Raw genomic sequence first — 12,815 nt, 5'->3', positions numbered from 1 at the left:
GGGCAACTTAGTAAGACTGTCTTTAAAAAAAAGTAGCTGGGAATAAAGCTCAGTGGCAAAGCATACCTGGGTTCAATTCCCAGTATTGCAAACCACAGCAACAACAAACCCAACTAAATAACTAAAGGATTTACACACTTAGTTTTTCTTGTGGTGCTGGGGATCAAATCCAGGGACTCTTACATGCTAGGCAAGCACTTTACCACTGAACTACCTCCCAAGCATAAGATTTGTATGCATTATTTAAGCCAATTTTTGAATAAATTCATCCAAAATGTGCTTTGTTGGGCTTAGCAAATGACAAGTCAATATAATTAATAATGAAAATTTGAAAATCTTCCAATTTTATAATAGTAAATCATGCTTAGGACAAAGTTCAATGATAATTGACTAGATCAATAAATTGGGGAATAAAAATGATGGACTAATAATTAGAAAATGATCTTAACTTTGTAATCAGTGTTTAAGCACATAATAGGAAATATTTCTCATTGTTAATATATACCTTCCTTATTCTAAAAATAATGAAAACCATCTATAATTGAATGCTATACCAAAGAGTCATAAACAGTCATTTGGAAAGTTCCATGTACATTTTCATATTTATTAGTTACTTTGTAGCAAATCACAACTTCTAAATTGTGGCTTAAAGCTCTATTTTTTAAATGATAAATAACAATTTTAAACAAATTATTTAAACAAAAATAACCATCTACAAGTAAAATATAACAACTTTTTAGTAGTTACAATAGAGTCTAATAAAACATAACACTAATAGAATAGTATTCAGTAACAAATAAATAAAGGGCACATCATTATTAAAAAAAATGAACCCATTATCAGTAGACTTCCATCATGATATAACTTAATGAGGGATCCTAGTGAGAAGAAAAGATTTATACTTTTTCTATTTTTTAATTAATGCATATTAATTATACAGCATAATGGGTTTCATGGTAGCACATTCATACATCAATACAATACAATTTCATCTTGTAATTCCAACAGTTTGGGAGGCTGAGGCAGGAGGATCAAGAGTTCAAAGCCAGCCTCAGCAACTTATCAAGGCCCTAAGCAATTCAGTGAGACCCTGTCTCTAAATAAAATACAAAAGAGGGCTGGGGATGTGGCTCAGTGGATCAATTTCACTCCCTAATACCTCCAACTATCCTCTTTTCCCCTCCCCCTCATCTGCTTCCTATAAACTAATAGTCTACTTTCTACCTTCATGACATCCCTTTTCCTCCTTTTTCTAGCTTCCACCTGAGAGAAAACATGGAATGTATTTTTTATTTCACATAACTTGATGATCTCCAGTTTCATCCATTTTCCTGCAAATGACATAATTTCATTCTTATTTTTGGCTGAATAAAACTCCAGCATATATCCACCACATTTTCTTTATCCATACATCTATGTGATGGACACCTAGGCTGGTTCCATAATTTGGCTATTGTGAACTGTGCTGCTACAAACATGGGTATGCAGGTAACTTTAAGTATATTGACTTTAATTCTTCAGAGAAATAATGAGGTATGTAATAGCTGGATCATATGGTAGCTGTATTTTTAGTTTTTTAAGGAATCTTTATATTGATTTCCACAGTGGTGGTACTAATTTACAGTCTCATTAAAAGTGTATAAGAGTTCATTTTCCCAGGCATCCTCACCAGAATTTATTATTATTTGTATTAATGATGATAGGCATTCTGACTGGGGTGAGATGGAATCTCAATGTAGTTTTGGTTTGTATTTCCCCAATGACTACAGATGTCGAACCCTTTTTGCATAAAATTATTGGCCATTCATACTTCTTCTTTTGAGAAGTATCTGTTTAGGTCATGTGACCATTTACTGATTTTTTTTTTTTTTTTTTTTGGCAGGGGGTTGGTGTTTTTTGAGTGCTTTGTATACTCTGATTGTTAATCCTCTGTCAAAGACTAGCTGGCAAAGATCTTCTCCCATTCTGTAAGCTATCTCTCTACTCTGTTAACTGTGCTTCATTTCAATCAAAATGATTTATTGCATTCTTGGGTGGCCTATTTGTATTATATCACCCATTCATTATATCTGCTGGAAATAAAATACAATAAAATTTATTCTTTCTCTGTCAAGAGCAGAATCTAGATAGCCTTACAGCCAAGAAAAACCTAGTCAGAAATTACTTCAATGAAATGCCAGAAAGTTCATGGGCTAATAAACAAATCCTAAGGTGTCTATTCTAAAACTTGTTGATGAGAAATAAAGTTAGCTTGGGCAAGGTGTGCTCACCATGTTACATGAAGTTAGAATTTCAAAGAAGATACTGTTCCTCATTCCCCTGGGGAAGGTAGAGGGAGGGGAGGAATGCTGCAAATGATTAGAAATTCTCAGAATTTCCAGTCTTTAAGGAAATATACCAAAGCACTAATAGGAATTGTTTTACATAGCAGGCCCATGAAGTGACTTTTTTTCTTCCTTCTCTTTCACTCTTTTTCCTCTTGTACATTTCAAAATATTAATGTTTATATATTTACATAATAAAATTAAAAATCTTTGTTTTCTTTTAAAAACACTAAGTTTGGGGGGTCTTCAATTTTTCTGCTTTTATTCTTTCTTTTATCACAAAAAGGAAAATAAGAAAGTCATAACAGGGAACATCAAATTAGATTCAAAGGGATCCTTCGTGCCTTTTCTGTGTCACCAAGGCCAATTACAATTGTATGATGTAAGGGACTGATAGCCATAGGGTGTGCTGGTCTGTGATATTAACCGTCAATCTTTTTCCCCATTTTATAGGCAGACATGATGGAAGGATGGCTTCTAAAAACCCATCAGGATCTTCCCACTGCTCTCAGGACATGTCCTAAACTCTAGGGTGGCTGGGTCTGATGAGCCAGGGCAAGATATGGAGACCATAAATGGGAAGAAGAGAGAAGAAGTGGGCAGGAAGGTGGTAGGGGGATAGACCTTTAGGACCTTAAGGTTCCTTATGATTCTGAATTTTACTCTGAGTGAGCTAGAACGTCATCAGAGGTGACTTGAGCAGAGAAATAATTCTAGAGTTCATTCTAGCTGCCATTATTGAGAATGGTCTTAAGAAGTGTAAGGGTAAAAGCAAAAAGACTGGACAGGAGGTTATTACTATAATCCATGTAAGAGATAATGATGGATTAGACTAGGCTGGAAGAAAATAATAATGAAAATGAATAGGATTATAGATATATTTTGAAGATAGAGCCTATGGGATTTAACTGAAGATTGACTCTGGAATAAGCAAAAGGAATAAAGAATGACTCTAAGATTTTTTACCTGTGAAGTGATAGAAATAGGAAAGACTGAGAGAAGAAGGTTTTTTTGGAAGGGTATAGAAATAAATCAGGAGTTCAGTTAAAGATGTTCATCATGAGGTACCTATTAAGAATTCAAGGGGCTGGGGAGATAGCTCAGTCGGTAGAGTGCTTGCCTTGTAAGCACAAGGCCCTGGGTTCAATCCCCAGCACCCCCCCCCAAAAAAAAATTCAAGTACTGGAGTGATGTCCTTGAGTAGGCATAAGATGGAATCTAGCTTACAGGTAGAGAATGGACCATGGATAGTTTATCCCAAGTACTTGAAAATAAGTTTTTAAAAATGTTCCTGTTAACTAGTAACTGCAGAACCAAGACTCAAACTCATGCTATCTGGCATCAGACTTCAAGTTCCCACCTACTATGTTAAGCTGTCCAGACACATTAAATGAATAAATAAATGCTGCCAGGGACACAGGAAATAATTACTCAGACGTTCTGAGAACCCAAGTAAGTTTTGAGACCACACTTTTTTGTAATTCAATTTTTATGCCAAGCTAGCTGGTACTGCCAGAGAGACTTTAAGACACTGATTCTTTCTTCTATTAATATTAAGTAGCACAGTCCAAGGGGAGATACGTGGCCTAGAAGAGAATCTACTGAGGAATTTCTTGCTATGCTTAAAATTTCTTAGATATAACATCTGATTTTTATCTTTTCCTTATTATATTATATATCTTTTCCTTATTATATTACCTGGGAAATATAAGGTAAATAATCTGTCACAGATTCTTATAGGAGTAATAGGTGACTAGGCGATAACTCCAACAAAAATAACTTGCTCTATTCCTTTTATGTGTCATTCATGTTGAGTCAAAAAAACATGAAGTAAAATGCATAATAAATCCAAACATATTGCACTTATAGTAGATCAGAGAAAGCATATTATGAGAAATTGTCTGCATCTTTATAGAAGGTCATCCAGTCAAGCAGAGGTGGGTGACTGAACAATGACCAGAAAGGTGGGGAGGCAGGTTTGGAACAAGGTATGTGACCATTCTGGTTTCACTGTAGGTCAAAGGTCATTACAGGCTAAATTTATGTGGAATTTCCTCTAGAGATAGTATCGATATGAAGCTCCTTCCATTAGAAAGATCCAGCCAAGTGGGTTCCCAAGAGGAGGTATTCAACATTTGACCTAGGACTCAATGGTAATGAACCACTTAGTTTTTTTTTTGTTTGTTTGTTTGTTTGTTTTTTGGTGGTGCTGGGGATCGAACCCAGGGCCTTGTGCTTGCAAGGCAAGCACTCTACCAACTGAGCTATCTCCCCAGTCCCACTTAGTTTTAAAAGAAGTAAATATATTGGAATGATAATGGTGATTGCAGTTTTTAACTACTGGATTATTTTTTACACTCATTACCTCCAGAGAAACCCTGGCAGTTAGTAATAGATCGACTTTTTTCTTTTTGTGTGTGTGTGCGCGTGTGTGTGTGTGTGTGTGTGTGTATGTGTGTGTGATGCTAGGACTTGAACCCATGGCCTTGCTATTATGCCAAGCAAGCGCTCCACCACTGAGCTACATCCCCAGTCCTTGACTTCTAATCTTGCTTCTGCATCTTCCTACCTATATTGTCCTTAAGTAAACCACTTTACTTCTAGTTAATGTGTCTGCTAATTAAGGGAGGTGAACCAGATAAAGTCTAGCCAACAGCACTGAAAAGGAATTTAGAGTTCACTCTTCCACATCGTAAAAACCATTTCTCAATGTGGACTCAAACAGCTGAGTACTTCCTAGAATTATAGCATACTGATACTCTCTTAACCACTCTCTCCAGTGCATTTCGTTGTTATTTATGGACTTCTCTGGTTATAATCAGTTGTGAGGGGTTGTACATTCACTCATCTTTCTATCACCCCAGGATCCCACACTTTGTAGATGTACAAAGACCTCTCTGAACTTTCTAGCTCAAAAGCCTTTGAAAGATTGCATAAATTTTAGAAGGGTGTGGAAAAAACCGAGTAAAAAAAATTTGACATTTAACAGGGTGTATTCATCATTTCACAGTATTTCAAAACACACTCTGAGTTACAGAAAATTTAGTGTGGGAGGAGTGGTGAGTTAGGTCAATATGATCTCCTCAGAGAATGAACTATTCATGTCCTAGGAAACTGTTAACAGGAAAGTCAAAATGCTAACCTTTCCACACCCATTTGTAGTCTCCTGGAAACAGTGTTCTTGTGAATGCTTAGGACTTGCCTTGAACACAGCCGTGAGCTGAGCCAGACTCTCTCTTGGTGCCTCCTATATTCTGCTGGGAAATACATAGGGTGTTTTTAGAAATTCAGTGGACTAGCCAAGGCTGTTACATTCAGGACAATGCAGGGAAGAGTCCTCTGGTGTGGCCTTGCCATTTACTAGCCTACTGTTTGGAAAATGTACTAAACAAGAAAGTGTGGGCAGACTGGCACTTCTCTGACACAACTGTAGGGAAAACCATTCAAGCATGTAGCTGTTTTAGTTGTTAAGTAACACATTTGCTTTCCTAAAATTAAAATAATTTCCACTTTAGCAGATTTAGAACTTATCTCCTAATAGCATCCAAAAAAATATAAAAACCACCAAAATCCCATTGTGCCTAAAAGACAAAAAATAAAAACCTACTATTTTATGACCTTCTACATTTTAAAATTTCTTTACAATAATGGTCCATTTAAAACATCTCTTCTTGCATTCCAAATACTTCTGTATTTTTATTGGAAAACTATTTCATTTTGCTTCTTTTTTCTAGCCCTCTTTTTTAACTCACCTAACATTTATTGAATAGCTACTACTATGAGCTGAGCCTTTCTCATTTAATTCTCTTTCAAATTCAGTAGGGAGTACTGCACATATCTCAATTTTGTGGGGAAGGAAACTGACCTTCAAAGAACTCACATAATTTCCTCCAGATCTCATGATGTCCATCTTCCTAATCTCTCTATTCATTTCTCTGTCCATCCATTCATCCAATAGATGAAAGAATTATCTTTTTAAAAATCAAGCTGAGATCGTATTACTAAAAATACATATCTTTTAGTAAACTGTTACTTCTGATGCTTAAAATTTCACAATGTATTGAACAGTATAAATTGTCTTTTTTTTTTTTTTATCACAGGAACCAAAAGGCTTTATTCCACAAGTCTCAGACTTATATTGAGAACATCAGCCTATCAGAGAGTAGACTACCAGGAAAGTCAGCCTATCAAGGAACAGTCTCCAGGCAGATACCAGGATTGCCTCATGTACAACAGCCAACCAGAGTTACTTCCTGAAACTTGTACGTGAGTGCAGCTATGTCTGGCAAGCTGCTTGTAATTCTTTACCTACAAATTTCTTGGTCTTTTTCATTAAGTAGTCAGCAGGGGTAAGAGAAGGTGATGGACTGGGTATGGTGGCACACTCCTGTAATCCCAGAGACTCAGAGACTGAGGCAGGAGGATTCCAAGTTTGAGGCTAACCTTAGCAATTTAGTGAAACATTGTCTCAAAAAAAAAAAAAAATAATAATAGGATTGGAGATGCATCTCAGTGGTAAAACACTCCTGGGTTCAATTCCCAGTCCAAAAAAAGACAAGATGATGGTGTTGCCAGTGGCAAAACATAAGAGCCTCCATCACCAAGGCTGAGCATCAAAAGGCAGACTCTTATGAAGATTAAGATTGTCCCTTACCTCCCACCTCTTCTCCTATTGACCTATCCTTTAGAGAAACTTCTTCATTACTTTATTCTCTCACTCCTCTGAGTCCTGAGTTCCTCTATTTGTGCATTTGCACTTATGGTCCTTTATCTTTAAAAAGGAACATCTCTCCTATAAATTCCTTGAGGACACAAAATCTTTTGATTCCCCATGGTGAAATTATATCACCGTCTGGCACAGAATAAGCCTAGCACAAAATAAGAATACATGCTAAAGTGTGGCAGTTTGCTCTTAATATTTCCATCCTCAGTGGCATCCATATACAAAGATCAAAAGGATTCCAGGTAATCTCCAATGCATACAGGATTCATACTCTTCATTTAATACTTACGCCTCAGTGTATCCGTCTTTCCTCCCTCCGCATTTTGCCCTACCACTGAGCTACACTCTCAGCCCCTCCCCCGCTTTTTTTGAGACAAGGTCTCTAAGTTGATGAGGCTGGCCTGGAACTTGTGATCCTTCTGTGTTAGCCTCCGGAGTCGCGGGGATTACAGATGTTTGCTTCCAAGTTTGGCTAAACCTGTTTTCAATTGGAAGTTTGAGAATCAGAGAAAAACACTTCCCTATCCTTATTCCTGTCCTAAGGCAGCACAGCTGCCATCACAAACAGCCCTGCTGGTAACATTTACAGTTTCTCCGGTGACCTGGCATTCTGACTGGATACCAGAGGGCATGTGACAGGCAATCTATTCTTTGACAATCACACCCTTCCTTGATCTGTTTCCTCCAGAGCTGTGTGCTCTGTTGATTAAAGACTTTTGTGTTTGGGCAATTCTAAAAGTTCCTGAAAAAAATCACCAAAAATACCAAATGGAAAAGTATCTCTCGTTAATTTATGAATTACAACCCCTTTTCAAGTTATAAACTGGAAAAACTGACACTGAAATCCTCATAAAAGCATGCAAGAATAGTTAAGAAAATACTGAAAAAGAAAAGTTAAAATAGGAAACAAACCTACCGGATTTTAAAATCGAAGGCACCTAAATACGCCTAAATTTCTCTATGAGGGGCCCTATGTTAAATCTAGGAGCTTTTGATATTTCATATTGGACTTACAAAAACTGCAAAATGCAACACAACTTTAAATGTAAACACAACTTCTAAGGGCAGCGTGCTGAATCTATAACCTTCGTGCGCATTCCGCAAAACGTTGTGTAACAGGACTGTTAAACATCCGCCCTTGAATGGCCCCGGAGGTAATTTAACCACCATCTTAGTGCCCAACAAGGTTAAGTCCACCAACACCTTAGGGTGACCCAGGCTCACTCTCACTAGCGCACTCATCGCTATCTCAGGTTACCTAATATCTTTTCTTGCATTTCTTTCAAGTCTGATTGTGCAAAAGGAAACCCTCCTGGCTTCACCAGCTTGGAACTCAAAATACCACCACTAAGTTGGGGCCCTTCCAGGTATCCAGCAAACTAGAGACCAAATAACTAGCCCAAGGTCAGAGGGCGCGCCAGGCCCGCCCTGGAAGTTTCTCCGCTGAGAAATTGGTGGTCCTTTCTCAATCATCCGCGTGGGTGTTCGGAAATCTGTCCCGCGGAGATAGAACTCTCCTCCCAACTCTGGGATCCGCTTCTGAACAGGGTATGCGCCCCGCGGCACTGGGCCAAAGGGACGACTAAGAGACACTGGCTCACACCCGGGGTCATCTAGCTTAAGGTCCACTTCTCCGGTCTGGCACGGCTACTGAGTGCGGACGCAAATGACCCCGCCCCCCGCTAGTCCCACTGACAGGGCTCCCAGGGCCGCCCTATTGGGCCAGAGAGTGAGTGACGCGACGAGGCCCCGCCTCGCACCGCGCTCCTCTCTGTGCCCGCCTAGTTGCTTGCGCTCACGGCGTTGACGTGTCGGGGCGGTCAGCTTCCGCCCCTCCCCGCACCGGCAGCCACTCAGAGTAGCGAGAGAGGCGGGGTGGCCGGGGCCGGCGCTCCCCTGGGCCCCAGCTCCCGGCCCGCCCCGCCGCCCCAGCCCCCCGGATGAGGGTATATATTCGGAGCGGGTGCGGAACGCCGTTGAGTGGCGGAGCCATAGGAGTCGGAGTCCTGCCGAGCTGCGGTCGCGTGGAGGAAGGTAAGGGGCTCCCAGTCGGTGGGGAGACAGCTTCCAGGTCTCACACACACCCCTCCGCCACGCGCGCAGACGTGGGCACGCGTCGCACTACGTGCACAACGCCGGCAACCTGGCCCACGTCTTGGATCCCGCGGCACTCGCACGCGCTACCTCGTGCGCCCCGCGGTTGCCCCCCATTCTTGGAGTCTCCGCCGGAGGGTGTGTGGGATGGGCCTCCGGGTGGGTAGAGGGGTCGGGATGGGATGAGGACGCCCCAGATGGAGTGGGGACGTTGAGAGAAAGGAGGTTTGGGCAATCTCTGGACTCAAAGATGTTTTCAAGGCAGTCGGTGGGGGAATGGGCCCTCACCTGGGATGGGAATAGGAGCCTTGAGGTTCTCAGGTCAGATCCTGTGGACAGTTTGTCAAGTTTGGGAGACCTTCAGTGGGGTAGGTGTGGTCGTTGGAACTGTCAGGTGGGAGCGAGTGGGGGTGTCTTGAATATGTGAGGAAAAGAATTGATGACTTAAACAAGAACAGGAGATACCTGTGGCGGACATGACAGTAGGACCAAACTTGCTTGCCACTATTTTTTTTTTTTTTTTTGTCTTAATATTGGTGATGAGAGAATGTTGAAATTTCTGGATTTTCCCTCGTTTGGCCAAGCAGGATAGGATTGTAGAGCTGAGAGCACACATTTGCTGAACAGATGGCTTCTTGAAGATTTTATCAAGTTTATCCTCTCGCTGTGCTATATTTATTTGTATGTGGCTCATGAAATCTGAAATCAGGTGGTAGTGATTATAATATGTATATGTCATTATGTAGTGTAAAAGTTTAAGGACTTTGAGGTAAAAGTAACTGGGTGTGGACCCAAGAGTTTGCAGGAAATTGAAGGCAGTTGTCTATTCTTCCATTATTAGTCAGTTGGCTCACTTAACTGGAGCTGCAAAAGACTTCATGGGCTGTGCTGCCAAGCAGTTATAGGATTCAGTCAGTGGTTATGGTCAGCCTCAACACTATTTTTCAAAAAGCTCCAAAGCGGTTTAGTTTATCCATTATGAGTGTATACATATAGCCCTCAAAGCAGAGATAGAGACCAGAAAAAGAGGAGGAAATACTGGATTTCTTTAATATTGGCATTTACATTCTAATAAAAGTGTAATTGACAATGGTGCTTTCTTACCATATTTGTCTTTTTTTTTTCATACAGATGCATTAGGCTATGGGCATATCTCAAGTTTCCTCAAAATTTCTAGAGCAACTTTTCAACTTTTTCAGATTTTGGTTGTCAGAATAAAAGTCTTTTTAAAAACTCTCTTCCGCATTGCTGTTTACTGACACACACACATACCCATTGCTGGCTGGAACCAGCAATGGGGGGAAATGTACTATATTGATGGGAGTGGGTGGTTATTTGCTTTAAGTAAACATCATAGATGAATTGTTTGTCCAAAACTCAAGTGTAGTTATGTGTAAATGGTGCACATGTGACCTTGTTAACTTTTGTAGATTGCCAGTGTCCTGGGTCCAGATATCAAAATTAAACTTATTAGTTGTTGTATTTGTGTGGATGAGTAATGTCTTTTTGGGAAAATTTTGATTTATAACTTTCAGTGTTACAATAATAGTTTTGTATGTACTTTTTAGTACACTGAGCCCTCTCTACTCTTGACTCTTGGGAATATGTGAAGAAGGTTGATGGTCTTATTTTCATAAGAGATATACGCAGGAAAATGAAATGATTTGCACAGGGTCTGATGATGGGGAAGGAATCAAAAAGAGAAAACTTCCTATTCTACTACTTATTTACCCTGCTGTTCTTCCCACTACAGTGTACTACCTTGAATCTGGGCAATAGTGATAGTATAAGTGAGACCTTGGGAACCATTCCTTGGAAAATGGTTTGATATAAATTCATCCTTCTCAGCTGTCTTTTTAATATATTTTTAAACATAAAAATAATAGCATAATAACTTTTGAAACATATTAATCAGTAGAAATGTCTTTGAATACTCACTAGTAAGTGTCCACAGCTCAGTCTCCTGACTTTGCTTTTATAATTACCTGCGCTTCCTTGGGGATCTCATTTAGTCCATAACTTAATATCATGTATGCTGATGACCTTCAGAGCTTTAGCTTTAGCTCTAGTATTGCCTCTGAACTCTAATATCAAACTTAACATGATTCTCCCCACTCTCCATACATATCCCTCTATCTGCTCCTATCCTCGTGTTTGCCCATTTTCAGTAAATGGCACCATGATGTGGAGTCATCTTTGCTTGATTTCCCTCTACATGTTCAATCCATTACTTAATCCTACTGGTCCACTTTCACCAGCACTCTAAGGCATCATCTCTCATGTAGCCTCCAGTAGTAGTTCCCTAACTGGTGTCTCTCCATCTACTTTTTCCTTCCTCATAGTCTTTTTTTTTTTGTGTGTGTGTGTGTGTTCCCCTTCACACAACAGTGAAACGATTTTTTTAGACCTAAGACAGACCTTTGTAATCCCCTATTCCAAATTCTCCAGTGGGCTTCTCAAACCCCAAAGTTCTTACTTTGACCACAAAGCCTCACTTGTTCTGCCTTTTGCTTACTTCTCCAGCCTTACTTCCAATCATCCTTTGCTTCTGTCACTGTGCACCAGCTACATGGACCTTTTTGCTTTTCCATAAACATAGCAAGTGGGCTATTTCACTTGAAGTTCTCTACCTAGAATGTTCCTTCTGAGTTATTAACTTGTTCCCTCTTCATTTGAATGTTTTCTCAAATGTTAGCTCTGTGGAGGCTCTACCTGACCATTGATATAAAATAATCACCATCACCCCTATTGCTTTTTAGTTTTACTTTATTTTTCTTTATTATTATCTTGTAGAACTACCTGACATTTTATATATTTGTCTCCTAAATGGAAATGTGAATATACACATTGTTGCTTTATTCTTTGTGTTTTACCTATCACCCAGACAGTGTAGACAGTAAGTGCTTATTAAATATTTGGTGAGTGAGCTGGTCCTGGTGGGGCACGCCTGTAATCCCAGTGACTCAGGAGGTTCAGGCAAGAGGATTGAAAATTTAAGGCTAACTTTGGCAACCTGGTGATACTGTCTCAAAAATAAAAAATAAAAAAATAAAAAGATTAAAAGGGCTAGGAATATAGTTCAGTGATAGAATGCCCCTGGGCTAAATCTTCAATATTGAAAAAAAAAATTGGTGAGTGAACTAATAATGGCGTATGAAAGTTAATTTTCTTCTTAAATTATTTAGTAACATATACTTCCATTAAAGAAAAACTTTCAGGAGTAACAAACTTTGAGGAATAACCTATTCACATAAGAGAATGGTGGTCGTTGGACCCACAACCACTTAATAGAAATATAGTCATGTGCCACATAACAGTGTCTTAGTCCTTGTTGGACCACATCTACCATAGTAGTCCCACAGATGATACTGAAAATTTTCTATCCTGCCTACTGACATCATTGTCCTCATAACATAGCACATCACATTACATGTTTTTGGTGATGTTGGGTGTAAACAAACCTAGTATCCCACTGTCTATTAAAAGCGTAACACAGTTTTGTACAAAAGACTTGATAATAATAAATGGCTGTTAATGGTTCATTTACTGGGCTATACTTTTTATCATCATTTTACAGTGCACTTCTACTCATAAAAATGTTTACTGTAAGACAGTATGCATATATACCACCAGAAGCCTCATATATCTTGTGTTTACTGTGTCTTGATTGCATT

The 12,815-nt window shown here is 39.4% G+C and overlaps 1 protein-coding gene across 3 annotated transcripts in view; it reads left to right on the top strand.

The window, feature by feature from the left end:
• The first annotated feature begins 8,885 nt into the window (after positions 1-8,885).
• The window catches only part of Uap1 (UDP-N-acetylglucosamine pyrophosphorylase 1), a 34,999-nt gene continuing 31,069 nt past the window's right edge, over positions 8,886-12,815 (top strand). For all 3 annotated transcript variants that reach the window (XM_047556794.1, XM_047556786.1, XM_047556778.1), the window contains exon 1: positions 8,886-9,081. The gene's annotated coding sequence lies outside the window, so the exon portion shown is untranslated. The remainder of the gene's footprint in view (positions 9,082-12,815) is intronic.

The sequence above is a fragment of the Sciurus carolinensis genome, chromosome 1 (genome assembly GCF_902686445.1).
Source record: "Sciurus carolinensis chromosome 1, mSciCar1.2, whole genome shotgun sequence".
NCBI classification, from domain to species: Eukaryota; Metazoa; Chordata; class Mammalia; order Rodentia; family Sciuridae; genus Sciurus; species Sciurus carolinensis.
The sequence above is the reverse complement of the archived record's forward strand: the minus strand, read 5'-3'. Positions and strand labels throughout refer to the sequence as shown.